The sequence below is a fragment of the Octopus bimaculoides genome, chromosome 7, assembly GCF_001194135.2.
Source record: "Octopus bimaculoides isolate UCB-OBI-ISO-001 chromosome 7, ASM119413v2, whole genome shotgun sequence".
Taxonomy (NCBI): domain Eukaryota; kingdom Metazoa; phylum Mollusca; class Cephalopoda; order Octopoda; family Octopodidae; genus Octopus; species Octopus bimaculoides.
The window spans coordinates 12,231,506-12,238,523 of NC_068987.1; the positions used below are offsets into that span (position 1 = coordinate 12,231,506).

Below are 7,018 nucleotides of genomic sequence, written 5' to 3' on the forward strand. Positions count from 1 at the left end.
TCCCCATGTGGGTACATGGAGTAAATAAAATCATAACATAAACAATTAAATATAAGAAATAATAATTTCTTAAAGTATGTGTTAATCCCCATGTACCCAGACTTTGTGAACACCCTGTATATATTTTTTAAAAAGACACATAAGTGTAACATGGCCATGTTAAATATTATTGCTGACACCCACTCCAATCAGAACTATGTGCATATGTGAAAAGTTCTGCGACAATTAATGTAAATAGACAAATATCTGCGCATACAATGATTGGTAAGTTTTTCTAATTCTTCTACAATTCAACAACATTTTTCAAAATAATTAGTAATCTTGGACTGACATTTTAATAACTTTACTCTTTTGAGATCACTCTGCTTCAGACCAGCTTTGCTTCTCTGCTACAAACTTCCCGTTTTAAACCTTCCATCAAAATTTCATGCTAATTATTGTTCCAAATGCCAACTTACTATTCACAAAGTTATTTTTAAAATTCTTATTTTCAAAATTAATTGAAGCAAAAACAGAGCATTTCAAAAGAAATATGTTTACAAAAGGGTTAAAATTACATAATGGCAGACAGTGAAAAAAACATGAAAAACAAGATATAAATTAATATAAAATTTGAAGTAATCAGTTGGATATCTGCTGATTTTTTAATATTTAGACTGCTGGAGGTTCAATAATTTATTGAATAAATTTCTAAATGTTTAGATATTTGTGGTGAATTATCATTATTAATAAGAATTTAATAGTTCAGGCTATTATTTCCATCGTTAGAAATGAAAGACATTTTAATATTTATTATTTACAAGGTGGTAAGGCAGTGAGCTGGCAGAAACACTAGCACGCCTAGTGAAATGCTTAGCGGTATTTTGTCTGCCATTACGTTCTGAGTTCAAATTCCGTCGAGGTCGACTTTGTCTTTCGGGGTCCATAAATTAAGTACCAGTTGTGCACTGGGGTCAATGTAATCGACTTAACCCCTTTGTCTGTCCTTGTTTGTCCCCTCTATGTTTAGTCCCTTGTGGGAAATAAAGAAATAAGAATCATTAGCATGCCAGATGAAATGCTTAGCGGTATTTTGTCTCTCTTCAGAGTCCAAATTCTGCTGGGGTCGACTTTGCCTTTCATCCTATCGATAAATTAAGTACCAGTTACACACTAGGGTCGATGTAGTCGATTCATCCCCTCCCCCAAAATTTCAGGCCTTGTGCCTATAGTAGAAAGGATTATTTACAAGGTGAACTAGCTGAATTGTTAGCACACCGGGCAAAATGCTTGGTGGAATTTTGTCCATCTTTATGTTCTGAGTTCAAATCCTGTTGAGGTTGATTTAAAAAAAAAATTTTTTTTTTTTTTTTGCTTTTCCTCCTTTTGGAGTCAATAAAATAAGTACCAGTTGAGTACTGGAGGCCGTTGTAATCAACATATCTCCTCCCCCAAAATTGCTGCCCTTGAGGCAAAATTTGAAACCAGTACTTTTATGCAACTAAATATCACAAGGTATTTCATCTGTCACTGTACTAATTCTGCTAATCACAACAGTTAAGTAGTTAATCACTTGGTTGCGCTGAGCTGCTCAAAATCTCTCATGAACATAGAAAAGAAGCAATTTGAAAATTCATCGGTTCATCTTTCATTTAATCTTCGTTTAATCTTCAAACACTACAGAGAGAGAGACAAAGCTTTCAGTTAGGTCCCACTGAGCCTAGGTATATCGGGACTAAAGCTTTTATTTACAAATTTTGCAAATAAAATTGTGCTCATCTCACTGGATTGAGCCAATAAAAATAAAAATAAATTGAACCTTCCAATAGGCTGGATCATCATCATCATCATCATCATCGAACGCAGGTGTGGTTGTGTGGTAAGTAGCTTGCTTACCAACCACATGGTTTCGGATTCAGTCCCACCATTGCGTGGCACCTTGGGCAAGTGTCTTCTACTATAGCCTTGGGCCGACCAAAGCCTTGGGCCGACCAAAGCCTCGGGCCGACCAAAGCCTTGGGAATAGAGTTGGTAGACGGAAACTGAAAGAAGCCCATTCTATATATATATATATATATATGTATGTATGTATGTGCGTGTATATGTTTGTGTGTCTGTATTTGTCTCCCTGACATCGCTTGAAAACTGATGCAAAACAGACCAATAGAATAATTACTAGGCTTACAAAGAAGAAGTCCTGGGATCGATTTATTCGACTAAAGGTGGTGCTCCATCATGACCCCAGTCAAATGACTGAAACAGCAGTTTGAGAGGCTCTGACAAGCCGCAGGGCTGTGCTAAGCTCCCTGTGCACTCAACAGTAAGAGTTGAACGATCTCACATCATCATGATTTGAATGAATGTAGACCAGTGAGACACTGAATCAGAAAATATGAGAACTAGCTTGTTTAAACATTAAAATAACGTTTTTTTCACTAAAAATGGAGAGTCAAATATGTTAGGACCAAACACCTTAATACAGATCAACACTTTAACTAAGAAATTTTCTGTGCTTATATGTTCATAATGACCTTCTCCTAAATAAGTTGCCATTCATGACTGAGTCCTGTCTGTCCTTGCTGTCAGTCAATAGCTAGGACAATGGTTGACTGATACCAGAGCATGTCTACACCCACTCAGGTGAGCCAGCATTGCCTTCTCTCTTGGATCCATAAAACAACAGACAAGCAGTGAATTAGTTGAGTCATTAAGCATCAGACACGATGCTTCACAATATTTGTTTTGAACAATTGTGTTTTAAGTTCAAATCTCACAGAGGTCAATTTTGCCTTTGATCCTTTCAGAAGTCAAAAAAAAAAAAAAAAAAATGAAAAGAACCAGTCCAAGGCAGCAGATTAATGGAACTGTAAAAAGATCAGACCGGATATTTTGTAGTATTTCTTCCAGTCTTTTACTTTCCAAATTCAAATCCTACCACAGCTTACTTGGGTGGTAGATTTAACTCAGTACCTAGTTCAACACCAATGGGTACCTTCAGCAGAGTCCACTCTGTTGCAAACAATCAGACCAGGTCCCTGGGTTAAGGATATCTTCTTCCTTCTTAGTCTTGGACACCATGTAAAGGATCATGGGCACTGAGTTCCTTTCTGACTTAAAGGGATCAAATCAAATTTAAAAGAGCACAAAATATACAGACCAAATTGTTTTTGTTTAGATTCTATTCCCTTAAAGACTAATTTTCTTTTTAAATTGTATATGTTGTCTCAATACATCAAATTCCTTTTCCGAGGGGACAATAATTGACAGAATCAGTTGGGTTTTGGACAAAATACCTTCAAAGTATTTGGTTGCATCTCTTTATGTTCTGAGTTCAAATTCCATCAGAGTTGCCTTTACCATCATCTCTCCAATCATCATCAACAATTTGCTTAAGACCATGTTCCCTGCAAGTATGGGTTGGATGGTTTGAAAGGATCCAATGGGCCCAAAGACTGCACCAGGCACTAGTTTCTATGGCTGGACATCCTCCCTAACACCAGTGTCAATAAATAAATACCAGTAATATATTAAGCTTGATTCCAATCACTATATGTTCTTCTGTCAATTTATTTCAGCCTTGTCATAATGTAATAAATCAATATATCATAAAAACATTTGTTTCACTTCCATAACTCAATAAATCCATTTCTTCTTCAGCATAATAAAACCAGCTGCTCACATTTCATCCAGGACAACACTTGCAAGCACTGTATATATCTAAAATAGTTTTCATCTGACCTTTCTTTGTTTTTGCTTGAAGAGCAAAGAAACCTGTCCGGTATAGATTAGATGGCGTTAAACATCTATTGTCAGCTAATAGCTTTCGTCTCACACATATCTCTGAAGGGATATAACCAATTAAAAACCAATCAATAATTGCACTGAAACTTTCACTTCCTTTTTCTCTGGATCTTGTTATAACAGTCATGCAACAAAACTTGTAGAAATAGTGGAAGATGGGAATTAATTACAAAGTTAAAAGAATCGGTCAGGATATTTTAAACTCTTTTAGTTTGTTATTTCATGTGTACCAGACAGAAAGTATGAGGATATACCCTGGCATATTTCAACCATTGTTTCAGTTAAAGGTTTAATAGCAAGGGTAGATGGGGCTCAGCCATAAATGGCAACCCATCTAAGAGAACAAAAACTATGGGTACTACTCATACTCAGCGCCATATCTTGCCATCCGAAGGTTTTGGATAAAGGCTTATGGTTCATCATCCACTACATTCACCTCTACCCTTATCTCTAGCCATTCGCTACTCTCCTTCCACACACTTATGAAATTACCCACCCTCTATTTCCTCCCCCAATCCAGTATCTACACCCTCTCTTATACTCAACTTCTTATACCGAGAGAGTTCCTTCAGCACCTCATCACCATCATCTTTATCTTGCTCCCAGCTATTCCTACTCATTCTTATATAATAGGGGCCAGCCATGTATCTCCTCTACAACAAGATATTTGTGCTTGTCCTTTTATTATACGTTAGTCCAGTGTTTCCCATCATTTTTATCCTTGCGTAATCCTTAAAATAAATTACATATCTCAAGGAAGCCCTGCACAAAAAAAAATTATATACCATATATTTCTCATATATTTTCAGCAAACTTCATGTGATAAATATCAAATATATATACATATATATATAGGGTGACCTTAAATTACAGACATCACTAAATATATCCCCAATGGTTGTTATATATTTTTGATAACATAATAGGTTAGATAGGATGATGTCTATATTACAATATTACAATAACTAATATGTTGTGCATGTCTAGTAATATTATGATCATGAATTTAGCATTAGCTTATCTCACTCTTTCTCGCAGAATCTCTAGGAACCTTTTGCAGAACCCCGGTTAAGAAATGCTGCTTTAGTTCTTCAACACTTGGCATAAAGCCACCTCCCCCTTCTGAAATATACCCCTCACTTAGTCAAAGAACTTTTAACTTTGGTTTTTCTGTCTTGCAAGTTAGTTAGTGTCCTCGCTAGAACCGGTGGCATGAAATAAGCACCCAGTATACATGTAAAGAGGTTGGTGCCAAGAAACGTATCCAGCCATAGGAACCATGCCAAAGTTGACATTGGAGCTCGACACAATCCTGTGGCTCACTAGTTCTTGTCTCATCATCCAGCACATCCCACCATGGGAAGCTGACATTAACTGATGATGATCAATACATGTAAAAAATTTCCATTTTTAGATCCTTCTAAAAATCATAGCCTGTCCTTTTTTGAACAAAGGACAGAATTTCTATTTTAGATTCACTCATATTTGTAACTATACACTGAACATGAAAATAAATCAATGATTTTTGTCTGGTCCTTCATTCATAGAAAGCAACCTGCTATCAGATCAATTCTATCTCAGAAAATATTCATTAAAAAAAAAAAGCAGAAGACAAAATAAACGATATTTCTAGTTTCCTGCTTGGAAAAGTTTTAGTTCAATCGAATCCCCTTAATAATTAAAAAAAAAAAAGAGATCAAGAAACAAATTCCCAAATCTCATTAAGATTTTGTTACATCTACAGCAGCTTAATTATATCATCATCTACAGCTGGATGCCCTTCCTAATGCCAACCACTCCGAGAGTGTAGTGGGTTCTTTTACATGCCACCGGCATGAAGGCCAGTCAGGCAGGACTGGCAACGGCCACGCTCAAAATGGTGTATTTTACATGCCACCTGCACAGGAGCCAGTCTAGTGGCACTGGCAACGATCTCGCTCGAATGTCGTTACACATGCCACCGGCACAAGTGCCAGGAAGGCGACGCTGGGCACAGGTGCCATCATGATTTCGCTTTTGCTTGCACCAACAGGTCTTCGCAAGCTGAGTTTCGTGTCCAATGAAGGAGACGACATTGGCATGGGTGCCAGTCATCGAATTTAGTTCGATTTTGATTTCACTTGCCTCAACAGGTCTTCGCAAGCGGAGTTTAGTGTCCAATGAAGGAAGGTATGCATAAGTGGGCTGGCTAACCCCTGGCAGAGGCCTCAGATTATGGTCTCACTTGGCTTGCCAGGTCTTCTCACGCACAGCATATTTCCAAAGGTCTCAGTCAGAAGTCATTGCCTCGGTGAGGCCCAATGTATATATAATACATGGAATTATAAAAACTAACTCCAGTATAAAATCCATTTGTTTATCGTTTACATCTTATCTAAACAGTGAAGCACATAGGTTCTATATTTTGTAATACAGAAGGTGTATGCTTTAGAAAGTAATCTCTTTATGTGAAGTGAGGCAGTGAGATCACAAGCAAACCAATAGAAAGGAATTTGTAGACAGAAGTTGCAGAGCAGGAGTAGCAAGCAGAGAGATACCAGTGACATTTAGTCATTTAAATGGCCAGAATGTTCCTGAGAAATAGTTGGCAGCTTCTTTTACCAAAGTGACCCAATCCTCAACAGAAATGAATATTTTGAAAGCTTTTAAGTACACAATAGCCTTCATTTACTGTTATATTAAATTTTAATTATATAAACAATTGTAGAGTTAAAGACACATGTTAAGCATTCAGAAACATACAAAGTTCATTCACTTCACTTAAACGTTTATTGTTTGTAATATGGTGTTAGAACTGCAGCACAAAATTTGTCAGCGACCAGGTTGCAATTTTAAGTGACAAAAATTTTGACACCATATAACAGACAATAAATGTTTAAGTGAAGTTAACGGTCTTCGTATGTTTCCCAAATGGCAAACATGTATCTTCTGCACTGCAATCATTTTAGTTTCAACACACAATTCCAGAACAAAACACCTGCTGTGTAAGTACATCTGTATAATTTAATTATATAATTTCACAGAATATTTCTACAATTGAAAATATTTTCATATCTGAAAATTAAAAATGTATCTCTTAGACAAGTGAATGCAAACACCTACATTTAAAGTCATATTACAATCTGCATTTATATACAATTATATTTAGATTTAAAAAAGAAATAATGTATTCCAGAAAAAAAGCAAACCATAAATACTGTATTTGATGGCATATAAGACACTTTTTACGAAAAAAAAT

General features: G+C 36.2%; 1 protein-coding gene across 3 annotated transcripts in view; it reads right to left on the bottom strand.

Moving 5' to 3' along the window:
- The window catches only part of LOC106869750 (EF-hand calcium-binding domain-containing protein 4B), a 113,286-nt gene that overhangs the window by 26,941 nt on the left and 79,327 nt on the right, over positions 1-7,018 (bottom strand). The window lies entirely within an intron of this gene.